Source organism: Thunnus thynnus, chromosome 16 (assembly GCF_963924715.1).
Source record: "Thunnus thynnus chromosome 16, fThuThy2.1, whole genome shotgun sequence".
NCBI classification, from domain to species: Eukaryota; Metazoa; Chordata; class Actinopteri; order Scombriformes; family Scombridae; genus Thunnus; species Thunnus thynnus.
In genome coordinates, this window is record NC_089532.1 from 30,427,890 (window position 1) to 30,454,092 (window position 26,203).

At 38.9% G+C, this 26,203-nt stretch overlaps 1 protein-coding gene and 1 long non-coding RNA gene across 7 annotated transcripts in view; both read left to right on the forward strand.

The window, feature by feature from the left end:
* Positions 1-26,203, forward strand: part of LOC137199226 (uncharacterized) — a 348,155-nt gene that overhangs the window by 143,072 nt on the left and 178,880 nt on the right. The window lies entirely within an intron of this gene.
* adck1 (aarF domain containing kinase 1) overlaps positions 20,821-26,203 on the forward strand; it is a 138,932-nt gene continuing 133,549 nt past the window's right edge. For 2 of the 6 annotated variants that reach the window (XM_067614150.1, XM_067614145.1), the window contains exons 1-2: positions 20,821-21,077; positions 25,557-25,632. The gene's annotated coding sequence lies outside the window, so the exon portion shown is untranslated. The remainder of the gene's footprint in view (positions 21,078-25,556; positions 25,633-26,203) is intronic. The other 4 variants (XM_067614146.1, XM_067614148.1, XM_067614147.1 and 1 more) reach the window with 4 other exon arrangements.

Consider the following 26,203-nt stretch of genomic DNA (forward strand, 5'->3'; position numbering starts at 1 on the left):
ACTCTGTATACACGCAATTCAAAGTTATTGACGCATTTTCTTTCAAACCACCTTGTTTGTGGATGTCTGGATTTGGTACAGTAATAAGGCACTTGGGGCAGAGTTGTTTTGGAGGCTGTGACATACAGGCATAGAAGCAGCTCTGCATAGGAGTATGGGCTGACCATTGAAATCTGAGGGTAACAAATGGCAGCTATTGTTTGAAAACTTTGCATAGGCCTGTCAGTTGTCCTGGTAACAAATGGCAACATGGAGGCTTAAAATTTTCAGGCTTAACAGGCATAATATTGTTTATTTATTTAGCAACTTTTAGCTGGCATGACCACCTTTTTTGGGTAAATGATCATATTAACTTGTGCTAGCCCTTCTGAATTCAAGAGTATGGTTCTAGTTGCCTATTGCATGTAAAGCAGAACAAATCAAGACACTGTTGCTATGCACTAGGATCTAGAGGAACAAAAGCCAATTTTTTAAACATTCATTGAGAGCAGCACACCCTAGGTTACAGCATCATCAACGTATATAGCCAAGGCCCAGGGAGAATGAACAGAATTGTGTAAATGTAAGCCATTTGACAACAATGTCAAGCCTTTTATATACCACTCCTCCACCAACAGATGCATGTTCAAGACCTAGGGCTCTAAAGTACTGAAACAAGCAAAAAAGAAGAGTCTGGCAGTCAATCCCAAGGTCCTTATTCATATCAAAGATATCAGAGCATGACTGGATGGAGTGACTGGTGAGTTGTTTGTTGTTCATTCATTTGATTATTTGTTATTGATTTCATGTCCCTTTATCATAAATCCAAAAAGGAGACACTGTAGCAGGATGAAGACCTTTTTACCTGGCATTTACAATTTCATGATTTACATTAAAGGGGGGTGGTGGGGGGACCGTGCAAAAGCCTGGTCACCTATGGTCTTGAGCCGGGATTTAGGAACAGCCAGCAGAGCCTTATCAGAGGCTGCACTCTGGTTCATAGGGGAGCAGAAAATCATCAATGTAGCTGGGAGCTGAACCATGAAGTGCCTTAAAGTCTGTGTAAAGCAATAGTAAATATGTGTTCTGAGATAGTCACACCATAGAAAAATGTGTAATTAACTACCCAGCCAAATTTGAATGATTAAAGAAGTCGCCAAATATATAAAATTAGGTTTCAAAATAAGCAGTATTCTCTGCTCTGAAACGCTGGGGCATGTCCACTGAAGGCGCTGAAAGCACGGTCCAACTGAACAGCGTCTGAGTTAACAGTGCTCTACCAAACTCCCATATGAAAATATCCAATTTCAAAGGCCTTGTTTGTAGATGTAAGACAAGCTATGGATGATATTTTAAAAATAAAGTAACATTAGGAGCCACTGTTTAATTCAGCACATATTTTGTAGGTTAATTTTTACTTGTTTCTGTTACGTTAACTACCAGGCCTTGCCATGGTTAACGATAAAGAGATGGGACATCAAGCTTACGATGCAGAAACATTTACTTTTAGAACCAGAAGTGTACACCCATTTTCTGTAGATTCCATGTAACAACAACATAGTTCCACTATAATTCCTCTGTACATAACAGTTTCAGTAAAAATGTAACTTAAATGACTAGTTAACAAGTGAACCACTAATTATTGTTATGTTAAATTGTGATTTTTTTTCAATGGAGTGCAGTGCACTTAAAGGTACTCACTCCTCTGCTGAAACGTCTTTGATGGCTTTACTGTGGCCATCACCCTTGGAGCAAAAGCCTCTCATGCCATGATTTTTGGTGAGGTGCTGCCTAGTAAATGCTCTCCCTCTGGTCGGGGACCTCCCAGCCGCACAGCTGGTGCTGAAGCTGAAGCAAAGGGTGGTGGTTGGTTTTGGCTGCTGCTAATGCTGCATAAGGATGCAGATGGGTAGAGTCAAAGGTGACTCTACCCATCTTCCCAGTCAGCTGGTCCTAAAGCCGAAGCCGCTGGCGGCTCCACCCATCAACAGATGCTTTGTATGTTTAAAATAACTCCTTGAGTGCTAACTGAAAACGACTTCATTCACCAGTAACAGCTTATTATCTGAAGTGAATTCCAGTGCTGATACCATAGTGGAATTATCTTTTTGCTTCATTATGTCTGTAATGTTAATTAATATAACATAATAACTGAAATATACTTGGGACTGAATGAACAAAAGAAACTCTAAAGAAATATGCATCTGTAATGAAAAATGAAAACTGAGCATTAAACATCCTTCGTTTATCATCATCCTGCCATCACAGAAGTAATTAAATTCTCAAATGAGAGTGTTACAATCCCAATGTCAATGCGAAACAAAATTAAACAAAAAAACAAAATAAAACAAAAAAGTTATATTTTGTCACTACTGATCAACATCTCAGTTACATTCATGGAGAAAATACAGAAAATCTATACTAGGCTAAGTAGTCTTTAGCCTCCATGACCAAGGAAAATCTTTTCCTGCCTCCCTCCTTTGTTATGATGGTAAGCCTGGCAGGAAACAGCAGGGCTGGCTTAAGGCCAAGGTTATAAAGCTCTGACATCGCTCCTCTACATCATGGATCCACCGTTTCAGGCCCTTCCAAAAAAAAAAAAAAATCCTAAATATAGGAGCACAGCAGCTCTCTATAGCCTCCTAATTACTTTTACCTATTTTTGAGGTGCTAGGAATGCTTGAAAACTCATAAAACTTTGCACATTCATCAGAGGTGGCGAAACTTGATATCAGATATGGGTTTTTGGCTCGGGCGTTCAAATATGGCTCAAGGGCACCCCCTAGAAAATTTCAAATTAAAAGCCCCCATGTTTAAATTTCACATAGATGAACAAAATTTGGTAGGCACGTTTAACATGTCCAGACACACAAAAAAGCCTCTTGGAGCCATACCCTAAATTCAACAGTAAGTCGGCCATTTTGAATTTAATTTCAATTTTTGCACAAATTTTGACATTTCCAGGTATTGTATTTTAATGAACTCCTCCTAGAGATTTAATTCCACAAACTTCAAATTTTGTCAGTGTCATTTAAAGACATTTGTGATGAAAATTTGTCAAAATCTTGAGTTTTCGCTGAAAGCCCTAGCTGTGGGGACGTAGCAAACTTTGATGTTTCGCCATGAAACAGGAAGTTGTTATACCTTTAACATACATTGTCTAATCTGCCCCATGCTTCATGAGAGTCCCATCCTGAATACATCTATGTGTCAATATTGAGATATACCCATAGCGCCACCTACTGGCGACAGGAAGGTACATGTTCTGTACTTTTATGAGCTGTACCAAGCAGGATGAACAGATCCATCTGAAATCTGGTTAGTAAAACCTTAAGTCTTTGATGATTCCATATTGTGAAAATGGTGAGTTTTCACTGGACACCTTTGCTGAGGTGGTGCAGCGATTTTCGACATTTCACCACGAACAAAAAAGTGTTATAACTTGACTCTGCATGATCAGATCTTTTCCAAATGACTCATGCTTGATAAGGGTCCTGGTCTGAAGGCAAATACAGGCTCATATTGAGTCATAGTCATAGCACCACTTACTGGCAATAGGAAGTCTTAAGCTCCACTCTTTTGCTAAGTACTCCTAGCAGGTTAGCCAGAAACACATAAAATTTGGTCAGCCAAGGTGTAAGACCTTGAAGATGATAACTCCTGAAGCTTTTGAGTTTTCATCAAAAGCTGTTGCCATGGCAACACATTGTTCGCCACAAAATACCAAGCTGTTGCATGGCGTTGAGTTTTGATGTTTCGCCATGACAGGAAATTGCTACAACTTTAGTGTAAATGCTCCAATCTGCACCAAAAATGGTAAGAATCCCAGCCTGAACACATCTACATGACAATATTCCGTCAGTGATGTAAACTGGCTCAATAGCGCCCCCTATGAAATTTCAATGAAGCAACCCCAGCAGCATGCATAATAGTGGAAAAAGGAAGTTATGTTTATCTCCTTCTTGCAATATCTGAAAACAGGCCCAACTTTTATAGATGACTTATGACACTATGCTGAAAAAAAGTTAAAACTCTGTAATAACTTGAACGGTTTGGATTTTATAAGCCCTCAAAGTTGTTTGTGTCAAACAGAGGCTTCTGATGTCTAAACTATAAGTCTGACCACTTTCAAACCTGTATCAATGGATTCGCCACGGAATTTTCTACTAAAATATGATTTTTAATGTAAGATTTGGCCAAAGTCATGGGATTTATGAGGATAGTTCACAAGAAGCATACTCTAAAATTCTCCTCTCCAGCTGCTCCTGGTGATGTCACTCCCTCAGTGCTGTGAAACATTCTGCAATACACACTCATTATAAAATCACAGGAGGAGCAAGAAAAGACTTTAAAAGTCAAACTCTAATATCTCAAAAACAGTAAAAGATAGAAATTAAAGTTGTAAGCAGCGTTGAACGGGCTCTCACGCTTTTGCGCACGTTGGGCCGCGGCATAGTCAAAGGGCTTCTGTCTGCATGTAGATGTCTTCAGACCCAGGCTGTTTTCAGACAGTGCAAGAAGGAAATAAACATCACTTCCTTTGTCCACTATTTTGCCTGCTGCTGGGGCTGCTTTGCTGCAATTTTGTAGGGGGCGCTATTCAGCCAGTTTACATCACTGATAAAATATTGACATTGTTCGGCCGTGGCTACAAGTTTGGCTATCAGCAATAATTAATGATTATCAAAGATAATTGTTAATTATTAAAATCAATACAATTATTAATAAGAATTAATAATAATGGGGCACCACCCTGGACTCAGGGAAAAAGATAGCCAATTCAGTCTCAAAGTGTCTATGAATTTGAGACTTTGATTAATAATTAATTTAATAACTATAAACAAAATCACCATATCAATAGCTAGTCAAGGTTGAAGGATTTGGAGTTCTTTACAGAGCAGGGGTTGGCAAAACTCATTCTTGTGCAACATTAAAACAGACAACAGGTATATCCAAAAGCATTTATTTAACAAAAGGGTAAAAGCAACACACAATACTAATCTAGCTAAGTGTACCTATATACAAGTGTGAGTTTGTGTGTGTGTGTGTGTAGAGGAGACAATAGCAAGATGGCTGCAGTCACCTGGTGACTGAGCACATGGCATGCCAACAATTTGGCTGATAAAGGGAACTACAGAGATAAAAGGCCAGACCATGTGGTGTCTTGAACCACATATACTGCCTGAACCAAAGTTTGCCAAACTAGGTTTTAACCTCTTATCTGTGTGGTTCTCTATTCGAGGCCAATTGGTGTATGCTAAAGGTTCCAGGTTAAAATGAGGTTAGTTGCATGCAAGGCCTAGTTACTGGATGTAAAATGTGTTCAGCATGCTAACATTAACCTAGCGGTGTGGCTATGCAGTAACCTGACTATAGGCAACAAGGACATCACAACAACATTTCAATGTATAACCTTAACCAAATCAATACACGTACAGTACATTGTTTGAGTTAAACATTCTTGCTTAGCCGTACTATGCTTCACTGTGTTGCTAGGCTATGCCCAGTTGTTACCAGTCCATGAAGGAAGAGATGCTTTGTGGTGTCCTGCTTTGTAGCCGGTGAATCCGTGGGTGAGTCAGGCTGAGGAGGCTTTGGCTCTGAAGCTGAAAGATGCAGGCGTTGCTGGGGAGAGAGCACTCCAGTCGTGCAGAGGGCCAACAGTGGTTGGCAACCAGCATATTAGGTACATTATAGTCATCCCACGCTTCATACTGTGGACCAAAAATTAAATCCTACACATTAATCCTGTTTGTATAATAAACTTAAAAAGACAAAAACACTGCTCCACCCACTTGGCATGTTCATTAAAGTTATAATGCTGAGCCCAAAAACTCTAGTCTTCCTGAGTTCTTCCCTCATATATTGTCTTTCTTGACCATTAGTGCAATATATGATTGCAGTGTAATAGTGTCCTCAGCCAAGTGGGAAAATGATGTGCTATATCACCATAACTAATCGGCAAAAATGTCAAAAACTAATCATGTTGAATAAATGTGATCTCAATATTGAGGAAAAATAATCATGATTATGATTTTTGCCACAATCATGCATCCCTAAAGACAACATAAATTTTGATTTACATACACACACACACACACACACACACAACTAGTTTAAATATGTATGTAATGCATTGTTAAACTGTTACTTTAACACTTTTCATTGTGCTCCTGAATTTCTATGTGTGCTCCAAAATTTTTCATTTGTGAGCACAAAAATTAAGCATTGAACACTGCTGTCAGATGTGTAGAAACAATAAGTAACTGCAGCTGGACACAGAAAAATACTCATATATTTGAAGGGAGAGTGTGAGCGAACCGCTAAGTGATCGTGCCTTAATAGAGGAAAAACTGCAGTACAGAGCTACAAAATTTAGTTATGATTTTATTTTTCTACTGCACTTTATCACTTAACAGTCACCCTCACTCCATTTTTTCCCTTCCCCTCATAGGTCATCCCCACTACTGATTATACATATAAGACCTACAATTATTGTAAAATAAATGATAATAACCCCAAACTTCATACAAAGTTTGTATATAATGTACTGTAAGTATATAGACCTTTCTGCTATATCCTATAAAACTGAGCTACATTCAACTGTCACACCCATTCCCTGCCTTTCTTCCCTCCTTCTCCCTGTCAGATTGAGAGCAGGATTTCAGAGCAACTTTGATCCAAAATGTGGAAATATCTTCATAAATCCCATGACTCTGGCCAAATCTTACATTAAAAATCACATTTTAGTAGGAATTTTCATCACAAATCCATTTTGTCTTTGTACAAAGCAGATGATGGCCTTTTCAGTGTTAGACATGTCTTCTATATTAAGTCTTTGGATCCTTAGGCTGGCTTTAAACTGCTGCAGATGCTTTGCTACTGCATTACCTTGCTGGCTGGAGGCTTGGGGTGTGGCAATGGCCTTGAGTCTTTCCTGATGCAGTTGGTTCAGCAGCTGTTTATACTTGAGGATTCATCCCACTGCTCTTTTTAAGTCCATCCAGTTGGAGAAGTGATTTAAGAGGGTGATTCATTGGGCTGTAGCATAACAGCACAGACTGAGACCACATTCCTCACCTCTGGATCATCCAAAGAGATCATGTCCGGTTCCTTTTCATGTCCTGGCCATTCAGACTGAGGTCTCCTTAGAAACTCAGGGCCATGGATCCAAGTTTTGGACTGAAGAATGGCATTGGTCTGCAGGCCACGTGATGCTATGTCTGCAGGATTAAGCTTTGAGCTGATGTTATTCCATTGTGCAACTTCAGACAACATCTGTATCATGGAGACTCTGTTCTCAACAAAGGTTTTAAATCTTGCTGTTGTGCTTGTAATGTACTTCAAGACAGACTGGCTATCAGTCCAATATACTGATTCATCCAACTGAATTTGCAGCTCTGTTTTCAGCATTGTATCCATTCGTACTGCCAGGACTGCGGCTACCAGCTCCGATCTGGGAATAGTGGTTTGCTTTAGGGGTACAACTTTTGCTTTTCGCATGATGAAAGCAACATGCACTTCATCTCTACAGTTAGCCAGTCTGAGATATGACACTGTTCCAATGCCAACCTCACTCGCATCGCAAAAGTGGTGCAGCTGTGCGGATGAAATTTCACCAAACCCAGGGGGTGTGATGCATCTACTCACAGAAAAGTCATCCAACAGAACCACTTGACTCAACCATCTTTGCCATCTGTCAAAATGTTCTTTCTGGATATTCTCATCCCACCCCAGCTTGGCCTTGCACAACTCCTGCAAGATCTGCTTGGCAGATAGTACGACTGGTGCTAAGAACCCTAAGGGGTCCTAGATTGAACTTACAACTGACAGAATGCCACGTCTTGTTGTTGGTTGAGGTTTTAGAACTGTGCTGAAGGTGAAGATGTCACGCTCAATATCCCACTGAGTTCCGAGGGCCCTTTCCATGGGAAGTTTATCCCTGTCAAGATTCAGGGTCTTGACCTCTTTGGCTCTTTCTTCCTCAGGAATTCTGGCAAGGACCGAGTGATTGTTACTTAACCATTTATTCAGGTGAAATCCTCCTTTACTGCACATCTCTTTGAGGTTCTTGTACAGCTGTACTGCTTGCTCCACAGGACTCACTGACTTAAGACAGTCATCCACATAAAAGTTCTGTCTTACTGTGTCCACAGCTTCAGCTGGATATTTGTCCTGATTGTCCTCTGCCGTCTTCAGCGAGGCAAATGTGGCACAGCTAGGTGAGGATACAGCTCCAAAAATGTGAACTATCATCCTATGCTCCACACATTCTTTAGTAATGTCTCCATTTGGCCACCAGAGAAAGCGCAAGAAATCAGCATCTTCTCTCGCAACCCTCACCTGGTGGAACATGCCTTCAATGTCGGTCATCAGAGCAATAGGACTCAGACGAAATCTTAACATCACGCCAATCAACTTGTTAGTCAAGTCTGGACCTTGCAGCAATTCTCCATTCAGAGAAGTTCCATGAAATGTGGCTCCACAGTCAAACACTACACGCAATTTCTTTTTGTGTGGGTGGAAGACCCCATGATTCGGTATATACCACACCTTGCCACTTTCAGTTACCAGTTGCTCTGATGGTACAACCTCAGCATATCCTTTTGCCAGAACATCCTGCATAAATGCTTGGTATTCCTCCAGGAATGCTTGGTCTCGTTTGAACCTTTTCAGCAGCTGTTGTGCTCTTTGCAGTGCCATATGCCTGTTGTTGGGCATGATCACATCTGGCTCACGAAAAGGCAACTTGAGGTAGTAGTGGTCATCTTGACGCACTGCTGAATCTGAGACAATTTTCATGAACTTCTTGTCCTCTAATGACATTTCTTTTTGTTCATAATGCTGCTCAGCAAAGTCTTGGTTATACAGTTGGGTTAGGAGCTCTTCCAAGTTGGCAATGGCTATTCTGTTAACCCATGCAGTATAACAACCAATCATGTCATTGTCCTCTCTGTTACCAAGTGGGCCATTAATTACCCACCCTAGCATGGTTTTTACAGCGGTCCATTACCATTGCTATTAATGACTTTCCACGGCTCCAATACTCTTGGAGCATTTGCACCAATCAGTAGCCCAATGCTTGCGTTGATTGATTCCAGTTCAACTTCCTTCAGATAGGGCCACTCTTTGAGGTCCTCCTCTGTAGAGATGTTGTCTTTTGTAACAGGAATAGACATTTGTGAGAACACGTCTGGTAACTTTAAGAATTCACTCACTTTGAGTGCGGCCACTTCCATACCAGAAATTCTGAAACTAGGCACAGGCTTCTCCTGCCCCATAGTTTTAAGGAGAACTTTTTAACTTTTTTCCAGTAGTGTTAAGCTCCATCATTAGCTCCTCTGTACAAAAGGTTGCGGTGCTTCCTGGATCAAGGAAAGCATACGTCTGCACTATCTTGGTACCTGTGCACAGCTTTACTTGAACCGGCACAATAGATAATTTGCATTCACTATTACCGGCCCCAGTATGGCTGCCAGAATCCAGGGACACTAGGCTTGACGTGACCTTTGCTGCTTCTCCAGATTTCTTTGTGTTGCAATGCATTTCCACCCTCTCTTTCTTGTCAATATGCAGTAAGCTTGGATGATTTTGATGGCAAATTTGACAAGTCATTCGGTTCTTACAAAGCTTGCTCATGTGCCCCTTTCCAAAACATCCAAAACACAGACCTTTACTTTTAATGAATTCAACTTTCTCTTTGTTAGGTTTATTTTTTAGGGCAACACAAAACTCCAAGGAATGATTTTTGCTGCAGTATAGGCATTCTATGCCTTGCTCGAATGCTTTAATAAATGGTCGGTACTGCAGAGCGTCACCGTCAAATATAGGAATCTCTGGGGAGAAGAGCTGCCTGTTGTTGCTTTACAAGTAGTCCAGTTATTTAATTTTGTCTCTTTAATACATCAGTGAGACAACTTTCATCCACTGTGGTTTTATTTGAAATGGAGGATCCATCCTCATCCTCTTGGTCATAACTCAGGTGTTTGCTTTTAGCCTTTGCGTTACGTGGTGTAGCTTGATGGGAGATATTTTGTTGCTGAGAGGTTTGAGGGTTTTGAGATTTTTTGGATGTTACTGGAATTTTGTACTCTGTATATGTTCCAGTAACCTCAAACTGGTGTGTGTGTATTGGTGTTAGTATTTCCGATTTTGGTTGCTTTGATGTTGATGGTTGTGAGACTTTTAGTTGTTGCTTTAATGATGAGGATGGTTGTACAGCTGTAGTCTGTGATAATTCACTCTCCATGAGAACATTTAATTTGGCTTCTGCTGCAGCCAATTCAGCCTCCACTTCATGCTTTTCCATCCTTGCCTTTAATTGAGCTGTTTCTAGGTCAAGAGCATGTTTCGTTTCCAAGGCTTTAGCCTTAGCCATTAGAGCAGCTCGCTCTGCCTTAGCCTTTAAGCAAGTAGTAGACGCACGGTAAGATGAGGAAGCGCTGGAGGAGCTGGTGGCTTTGCTTGGAGCCTTGCTTAGAGATCTTTTGGTCTGGGACGCACTATCCTCCGGTCCCAGCAATGATGCATTTGCTTCTTCTTGGTCCTCTTGCTCCTCTCCAACCTCCTTTTCTGTATCCACGCCACCAGCCACCCATGTTTTAATGCCAAATAAGAAGTCTCGAAAATGGATTAATTTAGGCTCATACCAGTCCGTATGATCCGCTTCCTTTTCCTCCTCATTTGAAAGGAGGCTTTGTACAGCCACTTGCAACTCCATAAACTCTCCCAAATAATTACTGAAAGCTTCAATATGTTTGTTGACTGTCTCCTTATTTTCCCCAGCTTCCAACAGATTATTAATTTAATTCTTTTTGCGCGTCAAAACGCCAAGTTTTCCAAGGCGCGATGCGATCGTTTTTATCAGCAGTGTCTCATTAGTCTTTTGCAGTGACAGACATCGTATCGTGCAGGTGTATACAATTTATTCACATTGAATTCCAACTTTGCATCACAATATTTTGACCCAAAGCAAGCAACAATATCCACTTTAATTGAATGCATGCGCGCTGCGGCGCTTATTTGTTTGAATCGGAGCGCAGCGGCTCCTTTCTTTCCACCACAAGAAATGAATGAAATCCGGTACTCACAAACCGCAGACACTTCTCCCTGCATGAGCTCTTCATTTCTTTTAAAGACAACATCTCTTTATCTTTGATCCATACAGTTTTTTGACTTTAAATGTGTCAGCTTTTCTTGTTAAAAGCTGTGGTGTTGAGGGGGTGGCCTGCTTAACGCACGTTTTACAAAATTTCGCTCGCCACACTTTAAGAAATTATAACTTTTATTTTATAATTCAAATTCGTTCCAAACTGTTTTCTTAATTGTTAATACATCCAAGAGAAAATGAAAATTCCTTTTATGGCAACGAAAACTGTTTTTAACCACCTCCTTCTAACCAGACATTTAGGGTGTTTTTTCTATGCGCCGCGGCACAACACCTGACCCATATATTCACCTGTTACACAACATGCCCCTTGGTGGCGACATGCCCAATGGACAATAAAGGAATCCCAAACAAAACAAAAACAATATCATTAACACTCTTAGCAATAACATAGATCATCATAAGCAGAATAAACAATTATTTCAATTGCAAAATCAATTCAAATGTTTAACCATTACATTTAACGACTGCCACACCTCCTTTGATTATTAATTGTGCATTGGTAGGCTGTAAACGAACGCTTAACTATAAAACAACAAGGGCACACATTTCATGGTTATCAGAAACTTTAAGAAAAACTTTTAACAATGAACTTGATCATCAGAAGATAATGTATTGTAATTCTGAATGAAGCAATCTCTGCTGTGATAAAATCAACACCTGGGCTGTAATCCCATTTGTCTGGTGCCCTGCTGTCTGCCTGGTCACCATATTAAAACTGTTTAAACTGTAAATTACGTTACATAACGTTAGCTAACAGGCTCAGAGTTAATTTAGTTAGGGTATCATCACAGTTTAACTAACTTACTAACGTTAGTCTGTTACTAACCTCAATCACATATAAATCTAGCATAACATTAACATAACTTGCATGCAAATAAATTATTGATTTAACATACAAATCAAATTAAATTTACCTTGACAACACATGAAACATTAGCTAAATAACAACACATCAAAATAGCGGTGCCTCCATCACCCAGACTAATAACCTGTGAAACTGAGAGGGGAGAGATAAAGGAGTGGTCTGCCCATTCACCACTACACTAAATGCGCCAACAGCTTTCAAGTGTGGCACCAATGTGCATTCATGCGCTACACAGTAACATAATGACCCTTCCTTCTCTTATAGTTTCCTTGCCCGATTTCAAAATTGGTTAGGATTTTAAAATTCCTGTACCCTGAAGCTGGCATGGGAGCTTTAGTTTGTCCCAGATGCACACTCACCATAACACCATGACGGTATACCGTTTTTGTTAGCCAACTCCAGGCAGATGAACCATGTCAATCTGCTAACAAATAATTCTCCACAGCTTCCATGGGTACTTCGTGGGATGGGCACCCGATTGGTCCACTGTTATGGGAACTTTGTGCTAGTTCAAGGCTCAATCACTGAATCACTTCATTCAAGTTTCTGAAAACCATAGGGTCAATTTCCATGTCTATGGTTTTGGATAACTCTATCAAATTTTCCAACTGTGCTTCCACTCAAAATAGTTTGTTAAAATACAACCCCCGTCAATGGCTTCATTTTGCAAAAAAAATACACAATTTATTAAATATGGCTGACTTTCTCTTGGACTTAGGGCAGGGCTTCAAGAGGCTTTTTTTAAATTTTGGAGATGTTACATCTGCATACCAAATTTCATAAATCTACTTCAAAATTAAAGGTGGGGGCTTTGACTTTGAAATTATCTAGGGGGTGTCCTTGAGCCATTTTGCCACACCAATGCCCAAGGCCCATATCCGATATCAAGATACACTACTTCTGATGCATGTGCAAACTTTTGTGAGTTTTCGAACCCCCCTAGAACCTCAAAACAAATTAGGGGGTACTAGTGAGCCGAAATTCCACACCCAAGCCCCATTTTGATACTAACTGATGCATTTATCAGTTTGAACATATATGCAAAGTTTTGTTAGTTTTCATGCATCCTAAAGGCCTCAAATGTGTTCGTAAAATGAAAATTCACGCATGAAATCCAAAATGGCTGACTTCCTGTTGGGCAAAAAAATTGAAAAAATATGTATTATGTTTGGAATGATATGAGCAATAAATCCACCGAATTTTATGGACATCAAAGTGTGTTCATTTGTTCCAAATGGCCTTGTGTTTGGGGGTGCTATGGAGCCTGCTGGCCATGCCCAAGCCCAATCACTATGGAACTTGTGTGTGCCAAGTTTCTGAACATCCTATGCCCCTCAAACATGCAATGGCATACTAGAATAAGGATAATAATAATAATAATAATTAAAGCTGCAAGCAGCAATGATCGGCCCTTGCACCTTTCTTAAAAGAGTTAAATGTCACTTCCTGTGTGCACTATGTGGTGCTAGACAACACCCACTAATTTCACTTCATGTTGCTATTTATCAAATGTAGACCACACCTTGCAAATTCCATGTGAATTGGATCATTTTTTTCATATAAGGCTGACTTCCTGTTGTCAGTAGGTGGTGCTATGACTATGGCTCAACATTGACATGTACATGTATTCAGGGCAGACTCTTATCAAGCATGAGAACTTCAGTGCAGGTTGGACAATGTACATTCAGGTTACAACAATTTCCCTCTTCATTGCGAAACAGTTCAAGGCATTGCCACAGCAATGGCGTATATGAAAACTCAAGATTTTGATAACTTTTCATCATAAAGGTCTTTGGATGACACTAACCACATTTGAAGTTGCTTGGGTGAAATCTCAAGGAGTTCATTCAGTTACAGGCATTGCCATAGCAGCAGCTTTTGATGAAAACTCATCAGATGTTTTATGATTTAGCTGACCAAATTTTACGTGGATCTGGTTAACCTGGTAAGAGTAGTTAGTAAAAGTATGGGGCCTATAATTTCCGGTTGTCAGTAGCTGGAGCTATTACTATGGTGCAATATTGTCCTCTGCATGTCTTCAGACTGAGACTCTTATGAAATACATGAAATTTAGGAAAGATCTGACAATGTGGAGTTGAGTTACAACAATTTATTTTGCAATTTTGAAACATCGAAATTCGCCATATTGCCATGGCAATGGCGTCCAATAAAAACTCACAATCTTCACAATATAGCATCATCAAGGCCTCAAGGCTTTTCTGCCCAAATTTGACATGGATCAGTCCAACTTGCTACACTGAAAAAAATGTTACTTTGGATCAACTTAAAAAAATTACTCTAATTTGTTACACCTAAATTTATAAGTTCTCGTCAAATTATATTTATGATTTGGTTGAAACCTTACATTTTGATTTAGTATCAATCAAAATATTTATTTAACCAAAGACAAAAATGTACATTCACACAAGTAAAAACATTTTTTATTATAAAGACGATAAACCTTTTTTTTTTAACTTCTTTACAACTTAAGTTTTTCACTTTGGAAAAACCTAATATTTACAATTTCATCTAAGTATAATTTTTACTTTTGAATAAACTAATTAAAACACTCTGATTTTGTTACAGGCAATTTTATTAACTTTATTCAAGTTAAATGTCTGATTCAGTACAAACTATAATTTTTGATTATACTTTAATCAATATATTTTCTTTAGTCACAAGCAAAAACATTACTAAATGCAAGTCAATAACATTTTTTGCTTTTTTACAACTTAAATTTCACCATTACTGTTTTTACATCTCTCTTTTAAAACTTGAGATATGTAATCTAATAGCCATTGAGTGTAAAACCAGAATTTCTAACAGTGTTAAAATTTGGCTATCCATTGATAAAATTTGAACCATTACAAATGCAGACCGAGAGACAAAAAAAAAGAAGGAAAAAATGCAAAAAAAAATACAGCTTAATTACTGGGGGTGCAATCTATGAACAAAGGTCGGTCTTTTGTGCATTAGTCAGTTTAAGAACAAACATTAGAATTACTAGTACAACTGGATTACTGGTCATTGTGAATTTAGCATTATTCACATTTTCAGTGTTAATATCAGTGCCATGATATTTATACCACAGACAGATAAAAATCAGAGGGCCAGTTTTGAATTGAAGTCTGTTTCACTCATTTACATTTAACAACGACCCCTTCCATTATCCTGGAATGTATTTGAATACAAGCTGTAAAACAGAGCAAAAAAACATGCTGTATCCAAATGTCTTTCTTTGATCAATCCAGTATTTAGAGCTAGACACTAAGATTGTACATTCTCTGCGTCTTTGGTTCCATCTCCATGAATATTTTCTGCAGTGCGTGGATAGCTCAAGTTCAGAGCATAGATGAGGCCATATAACATATGCATTCAGGATTACCACACCGTCAATAACAATCCCAATTGTCACACCCTGTCTGGACTTTGTGTGTTTTTTGGGGTTTACTGGTTTGCACTTCTGTTTAGTAAATGGTAAATGGACTGTACTTGTATAGCGCCTTTCTAGTCTTCCGACCACTCAAAGCACTTTTACACTACAAATCACATTCACCCATTCACACACATTAATACGCAGATTGGGTACAGGGGCCATCAGGAGCAATTTGGGGTTAAGTATCTTGCCCAAGGACACATTGGCATGTAGACTGGAGGAGCCGGGAATCCTACCGATCTTCCGATTAGTGGACGACCTGCTCTACCTCCTGAGCCACAGCCGCCCCAGGTCCTTCTGGTGGTCTGTGGGTTTTCCTGTTGTATTTGGGTGGTGGGTTTGGACTGCCTTTTGTTGTTTGGCCTGGTGTGTTGTGTACTTGGGTTTGGGTTCATGGTGGTTCTTTGACGGGTTGGTGTGGGTTGTATTCGGAGTTTTGTGTTTTTTGGGTTTTGGTTTTGTTGCTGTGTTTCCCTTGTGCGTTTCATGTGCTCCTCCTCACCTGCCCTGCATCAGTCTCGTCAGCCCTGCCCTGCTTCCTGTGTTTCCCTCAGCCAATCACTCCCAGCCTGCCCTTGTGTCTCGTCACCTGTTCCCCATTCCCTGATTAGTTTAGTCTGTATTTAGCTTGTCCTGTCCTGTCCACCTCAAGATTAAAGGTTTTCATTTACCCTGCAATCTCTGCAAGCTGGTCTCTGCAATTGCGTCCAATCCTGCTTCTCACCCTGACACCAATGTCATGTGGTGGCTAGAGAGGATTCTCCTCCTCCCTGATGACAAACACTGCTACTGTACACCTCTGAAGTTCTGTTTCAGCTTCATCCTGCTGAGCAACCTGATAAAAGACAAGACATTTATTGGAAAGTTATTATGATGAAGCCAGTGTCTGATGTACCAATATAAAAAATTATCTACACACACAGTTCTCCCAATCAAATCTCAGCAAGTCAACAGTATATGCCATATAAAAGTGGTATACATCATCTGAAAGCTGGGAACCGTAAGATTAATTTGAGATGCAACTGAGCACTGTGTGTCAAGTTTTTCTAGTCATAAATCTGTAATAAACATTGTGTTTTGGTTAGGCGCCTATTCAAATTTTGAAAATTTAGAGTGTATAAGGGCTTAGAACATTATGATTGTGGTATGTGTCGGCCATTCACATGATCTTAAGTCTTAAGTTGTTGCAGCAATTTTTGGGTTGATACCATTTGTTACACAGATTTGGTGCAAAATTTAACCAGTTCTGACCAATTGAGAGTTGATAAAAATGGTCAAATATCCCTCCGCATAAAGACACCAAGACCTTGAACTTTGACATTTGGAGATTTCTGTAAGAATTCTATTTTTACACTTTTACACTTTACACTTCTGTTCTCGAAATTGCTCAGAAACCCTGTTATTGTCAATATACCTACAAAAGCCAAACATCCTCTGAATGCCCTCAGTCTCTAGTTTGTGGTTGTAAAGTTTCATGAGGCTGTGATTATCCTAGAGGTCACTATAGGTCATTTTATACAGTGAGATCAAGTTTCAAACAATGGTCTCACTACAATGAAATGGCTACAATGAGGAATAACATCATCATCACACATGAATATAATTGGGCTCACTGAATCCAAAAGAGTCTTAGCTTTCCAGTCAGACCCAATTTATGCAATTCCAAGACTGTTTAGGACCCCAGTATATGTATATAAATAATATTCAAATACACCATTTTCAGAGTAAGTGAAAATAACACATTTATACTGCATGCAGAAAACTGCATGGGATTAGCGTAAAGTCGGCATGCCTGTAAAGGGGAGACTTGTCGGTAACCATAGAACCCATTTTCATTTGCATATCTTCAGGTGAGAGGTCAAGGGAAACCTTTTGAAAATGTCAGTTTTTCCCTGGCCAAAATTTAGCCCATCTTTATTTAGCCCCCTTCCCGAAAAGCTAGCATGACATAGTTAGTGCCAATGGATGCCTTAGGTCGTCTAGTTTCATATGGTAATAGCTTTGAAACTGAGCCCGCTACAGCCTCTGAAAGACAGTCATGTCAGCCGAGGACGTCAGTGTCCTTGTAGAGTTTAGGAGGTTAATAATAGCTATCCACCAAAAAGTTATAACATCTGCTGTGACAAAAAATATTAAATAGCACAATACAGTAGTATACATACTTAAATTAAGATTCACTATAATGTTAAAAGATACTGCCTTGCGTTTTCATATTTTCATTAATTTCAGAATCTGGCCCCAGACTGAAATTTTACACAATGCAATATTTGGATATAATCCATTAATCCATTTTATCTCCAGGCTTTCACTGCTCCATCTGCACTGCTGCTGCCACTCTAATGTGACAAATATTTCACATTGTAATTAAAATTAAAATATCTAAATATGTGCACATGTAGCCACACTATGCAATGTTGTATAAAATATAAACCAGCACAGAGACCTTTGTTGTTGTATTAGACATATTAAATTCGAAATAACTGATGACTGATGACCACCAGGGGACAGAGAAATCCACAACAATTATGGGCATAGGCAAATGTACATGAATGTACAATAAGCGTATTTTTATAGGACCTGAGACCATGTATACAAACTTTAAAATTTAAATATTAAATGTTTTATCTTGGCTGAAGGTTAAATGATTAATGCAAAACTTCTTACCAGATACTCCTTGATAAGCTTGTCCACATCTTCCCCAAGGAACACAATAAGACACTTCAGCAGACACTCTTTTTAGATTGACCTCGAGGTTCTAGGTAAGAGTGCAAACACACACATAATGCAAAATTATGCTTTCCGATTTTGCAACTGGACTGAGGATGCAAACATTACACAATGCACAAATGGGCACTCGGAGCTACAGGAATTGAGATTTACAAATGCTTTGAGCAAACCAGTTAAAAGGCCTATCTAACTCAGAAGATAACCTTAGCACATCTTTCAACGTGTAATCTAACTCCACTCAAATGTAATGACAAAATGAACATAAAATATTCTATTTACAATGTTACTATTTATGTGATATAAAATTTTGATGTATTGAGCAAGTACAGACCTGATGGAGAACTTTCAGTATATTCCGGGTCTTCTCTCTGACAACTCCTTCCTTGTTTCTGATGATTTCAATTAGCTTGCTGTGGTGCTTGTCCAAGGAAGCCAGGAATCAAGGTTGAAGTGGAACAGTTGTTTACTAGCATGAATTCAACATTGATCTTTATAAAAAAAAAAAAAAAGCACCCTGCATATGTTTTTGTAAAGTATTAGAACTGTGTAGTGGGCCAAAACATGCATTTTGGATTGGTTTGGCCCAATTTTTAGCAGTTTTCTCATGATAGCTGATAATATTTATTTACAGGCCGCCACTGACCTGTTGCCATTGATTAAAAAAGTTATCTCATCCATTGTGAACAATGAAGGCTACCTCTGTTTCAACTGTGGATGTGAGATAGGCCAGGCAAACGCATGTCACCTCTGTCAAATTCTGTTTTGTTTGTACAAGTTTTAATAAATTCTTTCGTTTTTACTCCAAAGGTTTATATCACTTACAGCAGTGTGCATTTCAGCCGTTAATTTGATAAAATGTGTCCACTATCTTCGCCTCACTTAGCTCCACTGCCAGTTCTGTTTGTCTGTCTGTCTGTGTGTGGTAGGAGAGCCCAGCCCACCCCCGTTACAAACATGTCCAGACATAAAGAAAGTGCAGCCCCTCTCCTGGTTTGTTCAAGCACTATAAAAAATGAGCCTCATCATACTGTCATTGTATTTCCTTACGTGACAACAAAGTAACATCAACAACGATATTAACTTTGTGTAACATATGCCTCTTGCATGTTACATTAAATACATTAGTTGTGCTTTAAATGGTCACTATGTCTAATAGCAAAATCTTTTAATATAGAATATAATTTTGTCAGTAATTTTACCTTTTATTTAATAGTTGTAAGGTGTACATATTTGTGTTAGTTTCATTATTTTATGCTGTTATCTTATATTTAATATTTAATACTTGGCTACATGGTATCTAAGGTAACGATGCAGCCCATCACATATAAAGCCCATCACTGGGGGGACAAGTCAGAGTGTGTGACTATTAAATGGAAACCTGTAAATAATAATGTATAGCTGACCTGAGATAGACTTTATTACTAATTATAATTATATTGACATTCAGAGTGATTATCTATGTGAATTGATTCATCAATATCAATAGTGTGTTTGTGTAATCTGTAATATAGTGAGTTTTTGATCCTGGTCAAAGCTAGACCGTTGGCCCTGTAATTTGTTATTTAATGGTTATTAAGCTTCGTGACAGAAATCATTTATTAGTATTGTAAGTTTCCTTTGATTATGATTTTATTTATATTAAATAGTTTTACTGAGACCGGGCTTGTATCCCCCAGATCCCGAAGTGCTTGTAAGCAATAAACAGACATCATTGAATGGACATCGGAGCTGCCTGGGTGTCTTCGTTGGAGCCAACTGACGTTACTAACTCTCAGCCGTTAGTCCACCATCATCATCACAACACAACGCAGAGACTGTAGGCTGTCACTATTATCAGCAATATAAAGGAAACTTAACGGGGGCATTATAAACTGTGAGGCTAATATAGTCCCCCGTTACATTTGCACGTGTCAAATGAAGGCAATGAAAGTATCGCCATATGCATGAGAAATTGCTGGAACTAACCTCCTTTACCTAGCGTTAGCTGAAATGCCACGCACAATCCCAGCTTTGATACTAATTGAGGCATTTATTAGTTTGAACATATATGCAAAGTTTTGTTAGTTTTCATGCATCCTAATGTATTATGTTGAGAATGATGAGAGCAATGATCGCACCGAATTTTATGTACATCAAAGAAACTTTGTCCCAAAATGGCCTTGTGTTTGGGGGCACTGTGGAGCCTGCGTGCCACTGGCACTTTCATGCTTGGGCCCTAATAAATGCAGAAATAAATAAATAGGGAAATGAATAAATGGGGAAATAAACAAAAACAGAGATAAATGTAAACAGAAAAGAATAAATAATATAATAATAAATAATTATATATGAAAATAAATGAATACAAAAATAAGTAATTTGTCAAGTAACCACTTTTATTTATTTTTATATTTCTGTGCATATTTATTTTCAAATTAAACTGCACATCTATTTGACAATTGAGCCTTTTATTTCTACATTCCTTTCTTTATTATTTAATTGATTTATTATTCATTACATTCATTTAAAGGCATTTAAATATTTCTTTATTTAATTTGGATTTTGACAAATTCAGTCCCCCAAATAGAGAAATGAGAAGAGCCCCTTAGCGTTCCCTTTAATAAACAGTCGCGCATGTGTGTGACGCATGTTTAAAACGTCATCGTCCTCGCCGGCGGAGTAATCGTGTTCTCCCATACACAGTGGCAAACTAAGTATAAATCCTCGCTAAAATAATAGGTACGCGCGGACCTTATTGATAAACAACATAAAGGTAATCTCTTTATTCATCAAAGTATCGTGCAAATCTGCTAATAAATTACAATGCAACAGCCATCATCTGTTGTAGTACTACATTAACCAGAATCCGGAGGTCAAAACAAAACCGGCAAATGAAAGAGACGACAAGCGTGGAGACACTGGTAAGGTAGCTAATTGTTCATGTAAAGCATTGTTTTTGTCAGCTGGCGGTTCAGTGTGCATATGATTGATAGTCTGGCGGGATTCCGGCGTTTGTCTCGTTCAATAGGTTTGTTACAAAACGCAGCATGTCATTGCATAACACACTGTTCAAGTGGGCTTTCGGTAACAACCGTCACATTATATAGCTACAGGAACGAGCTCTTAAGAAAATGAGCTGTAACGCCTCTCCATTCCTCTACCAGAACCCAAACCACTCAGTTTTGCAGGAAAAAAATTAAGTTACAGAAGAACTGGATTTAAGGGTTGTAATTTATTGGAACCGTAACTCACTGTTGAATGCCGAATTGAATTGAAGAGTGGCACCTGGTGGTGTCCAAACGTATGTGTTAGTTCATATAGGTTAAGTGTCAGACACACTTTAAACAAGAGGATGTGTAATAGGGCTGTTGTGACATCATTTTTTCACAACATGATTATCGTGGCCAAAGGAATTCACAATAACGATAGTATTGCAATATCTATGGAAAATTTGAAAAAAGAAAAAATAATGCTATCAGTCAGATCATCTTTAATTTTGTTTATTGTGTGTTTTGCCTCTTTTCTGGCAAATGAATTGCACTCAAAATATGTGTAGGGAGGTAGAGAGACAGTCTGTAATCATAATTGTGCATAGTTTGAAAGACGTTTGTGTACACTGAAGTATAAGGTTTTTATTTTTTTATTTCTGCCTGAGTAATTTTTGCAAACAGATGCCTGCAGGTGAACTATAGCTGTGACTTATTAGTTGGAAAACACAATGGGACCATGGGATAGAGTCTTACCTAGTCCAAGTTCAAATTTAATAACAATATCACAAAAAATGAATATTTTACGCATTTCTCTAAGGTTTTGTCTAGGCGTCTTCCAAAAAAAGGCCATTTAGAGATACCAAATAACCCCTGCTTCAGAGTAACTGAAGCATAAACACATTAGTCCTTTGTTCCTCTGTTGAAACTAAACTTTGTGCAAGAGTCAAAACAAGTGCTATGGTGGAAAAGCAGTTCACATAAAAAGTGAATCACAGCAAACTATTTATATTTACATAATTTCCATGTTGTGGCTTTATAAAAAACAATAAAGCAGCATATGATCATTTTCGGAGTTTCATTGGCTATTTGAAGCACCAGTCATGGGCAGAAACTGTTTCAATTGGCTTGTTCCTTACACGAAAGAAGAGGGGCAGGCACCTCCTTTCACCGCATACTGTCGTTGATGTAATAATGTGTTTTGGACTAAATATGCGCGCGCGCACACACACACACACACACACACAACATGTAGTCGTGCACACAGTGCAAAGACACTACAGCCACATACACATGTCGTTGGTATGGAAGTTCTTTAGTGTGAGTGAAGAACACAGACACAGAGCTTGCAATTTGTAATACTATTAAGTCAAAAAAAAAACCCAACTTATTTAACTTATTAACAACTTATTTATTATGCTTTTCCTTATTTTCAGACATATGTATAATGTCACAATGTTGGAAATTCATGTTAAAAGTGGCTGACATGTCAAATACCGAGGTAAATGTATGTAGCAGTAATCCCTGTCACTCCCACTCTGGGAGTAGTTACACCTAGCCACGACGCCATTACTCAACACAGCAAAGTAAAATTAGTAGTTTACCTTTTGGAGGTGTGCTGGTTGTCTGCAGCTCTTCATAAAACATCTCACTGTGACTGTTACTGCTTGTACTGTTCCTCCCTGCATTATTAGGGCCTGAACCCAAAGGGGGAAGACCCTATTGTATTTCGTGTGTTTCTTTCTTTCTTATTATTCTTTATTAGGGCCTGAGCCCAAAGGGCGAAGACCTTATTGTATTTCGTGTGTTTGTTTCTTTCTTATTATTCTTTATTAATACGCCACTTCAACCCTAAATTTGACCCCCTAAACATGCTCAAAAACTCACCAAATTTGGCACGCACATCAGGTCTGGTGAAAAATTTGATAAAAAGTAAAAAATAACCCCCAAAGTGCCAAAATGTAAGATTTGGCCAAAGTCATGGGATTTATGAGGATATTTCACAAGAAGAGTACTCTGAAATCCTTCTCTCCAGCTGAGAGGGGGAGAGAGAGAATGGGAGGGGGGGATGGGTAAAGTAAGACCTGTCAGCCCAGGTCTGAAAACATCTACATGCCTGTGACAGAAGCCCTTGGACTGCGCCACACTCCAGTTACTTAGTGTTTCTACACATCTGACAGCAGTGTTCAATCCTGCTTGCAGCTTTAATTAGGGCCTGAGCCCAAAGGGCGAAGACCCTATTGTATTTTGTGTGTTTGTTTCTTTCTTATTATTCGTTCTTTATTAATACGCCACTTCAACCCTAAATATGAGCCACTAAACATGCTCAAAAACTCACCAAATTTGGCACGCACATCAGATCTCGTAAAAGATTGATAAAATGTAAAAATTAACGCCCAAAGTGCTAAAATGTGCTTGAGAGCGCCACCTATGTATCTAAAATGGCCACCACAGCCCGTAGGAATGTCATAGAGAGATCGAACCAAAACTCAATTATTCGTCTCATCAAGACCTACAAATCATACACTGACACCCCTGACCTGAATCCAACAGGAAGTCCACAGTCTGCTCATCAAATTACGACTTTGTGCCAATTTTGGACCTTGAATAAACGCTATCTCCTCCTAGGGCGTTAATGGCATCGGCTTCAAACTTTAATACATGACTTATTACGCTGTGCTGAACAAAAGTTATTAAAAACTTTGCAATAACTCGAACGGTTTAGATCTAGTAAGCCCTGAAATTTGTAGTGCGACATCACACCTTACAATGTAAACTAATGGGGAGGCAATCTCTGGGCATGGACTTTGTGCCAAACTGGGGCATCTGACGTCTAAACTATAAGTCTGACCACTTTAAAACCTGTATCAATGGATTCACGACGGAAATTCATGCAAAAAAATGTGATTTTTAATGTAAGATTTGGCCAGAGTCATGGGATATTTCACAAGAAGAGTAGCTTTAATTTCTAACTGATCCGCTGAACAAATAGCCATATGTTGTTGTTTTGACCGGTTTTTAGCCCTGCTAACGAAGCTATGCTAAGTCAGTGAGGAACATGTTTTTACTTCCTGTAAATTCTCCACAATAAAAGTCTCCTATTAGTTAGTCATCTAAAAGCTTTTATTTGAATTAGTAAAGCAGGAAATGTTTGGTTTGCAATGACGGTAAAGTTACACAACTCTGATATGTAAAGCTGGCCAGTCAGAATAGAGTGAGCTCATAGGGAGGGGGGCCTTAAAGAGACAGGAAGCTAAAACGGAGTGTAAGAGAAACTGTGTATATTGAGGGGCTGCATAATGGGCCAGTACAAGATAAATAAGGAGTTTTTTGAACTTTGAATCATGCAGAGCTACTCTAGTGGGGTCAAAAAATAAAAATTAAGAGCTGAAATGAGCATAATAGGTCCTCTTTAATTCTCATAAAGAAAATCAGAATCGCTAAGAATCGGTAAGTCAGACTTTTAAAAAAATTGGAAATCAGAATTGGCCAAGAAAGTTGGAGGAAACAACAGACATGACTCTTCATGGTCTTGACAAGCTGCAGCATTTTTTAACTGACACACTGTAGTCTGTACTGTCCATTCACTGCAAGATTGACAACTTACTGCTGACCCTTTCCTCTGCTCCGTTCGCATTCACCATCACTTTTCTGACGCTCGCTCTCTCTTTTAACCACTCACTCGCTTACGTACTGCCCTATTCCTTAAAAGGAGGCTCCCAAACGCTATTGATTTGCGAATGAATGGATATTTGGGTTAAGTTCAATTTCTAGGAGGAGTTTGTTAAAATACAATGGCTGCAAATTGCAAAAACTGTGTTAAAATTCAAAATGACTGACTTCCTGTTGGACTGAGGGTATGGCTCCTGGAGACTTTTTTGTGCGTCTTGACATGATTCATGGGCCTTCCAAATTTCGTTCATCTATGTCAAATTTAAAGGTGGAGGCTTTGACATTGAAATATTCTAGGGGACGCCCTTGAGTCGTTTTGAACACCCTTATCACACAATTAAGTACACCCCTTCACACGCGTCTGCCAAGTTTTGTGAGTTTTCAAGCATCCCTTGCCCCTCAAACAGCTTCCTTCACCGCGTTGCCACAGCAGCGTTGTATAATGAAAACTCAAGATTTTGATAACTTTTCATCATACAGATCTTTTGATGACACTGATCAAATTTGAAGTTGGTCAAGATAAATATCTTGGAGGAGTTTGTTAAAATACAACACCTGTAAATGGCAAAAACAGCGCTAAAATTTAAAATGGCTGACTTCCTTTTCGACTTAGGGTATGCCTCCAAGAGGCTTTTTGTGCATCTGGACACAATATATATACCTACCAAATTTCGTCCATCTATGTCAAATTTGAAGGTGGTGGCTTTTGCTTTTTTTAATTTTAATTTTTTAATTTTCTAGGGGGAGCTATCAAGTCATTCTCCCACACCTGAGCACAAGATCCATATCTGACAACTAAATACAATTCTTCTGACAGGTATGCCAAGTTTTGTGAGTTGTCGAGCACCACTAGCCCCTCAGCTTAATGTTTCATGGTGAATAATGCGTCGCCATGGGAACAGCTTTTGATGAAAACGCAAAAGCTTCACCATTTAGCATCATCAACGTTTTACAACATCGCTGACCAAATTTTATGTGGATCTGGTTAACCTGCTAGGAGTATTTATTAGGAAAGAGCGGATCATGTGGAGTCGAGTTACAACAATTTGTTTTGCAATGGCGAAACATCGAAATTCACCACGTCACCAAAGCAACCGTGTTCAAAGAAAACTCACAATATTCACAATGTAACATCAAGGTTGTAAGGCTTTTCTGACCAAATTTTAAGTGAATCTGTTCAACCTGCTAGGCACAGGTCATAAAAGTATAGCACCTGTAACTTCCTGTAGCCAGTAGGTGGCACTATGACAATGAATCAATATTGACACATGGATAAATTCAGGGCGGGACCTCTATCAAGCATGAAAAATTTGGGGCAGATTAGGCGATCAAGGTTATAACAACTTCCTGATTCATGGCGAACCATCAAAATTTGCCACATTGCCGCG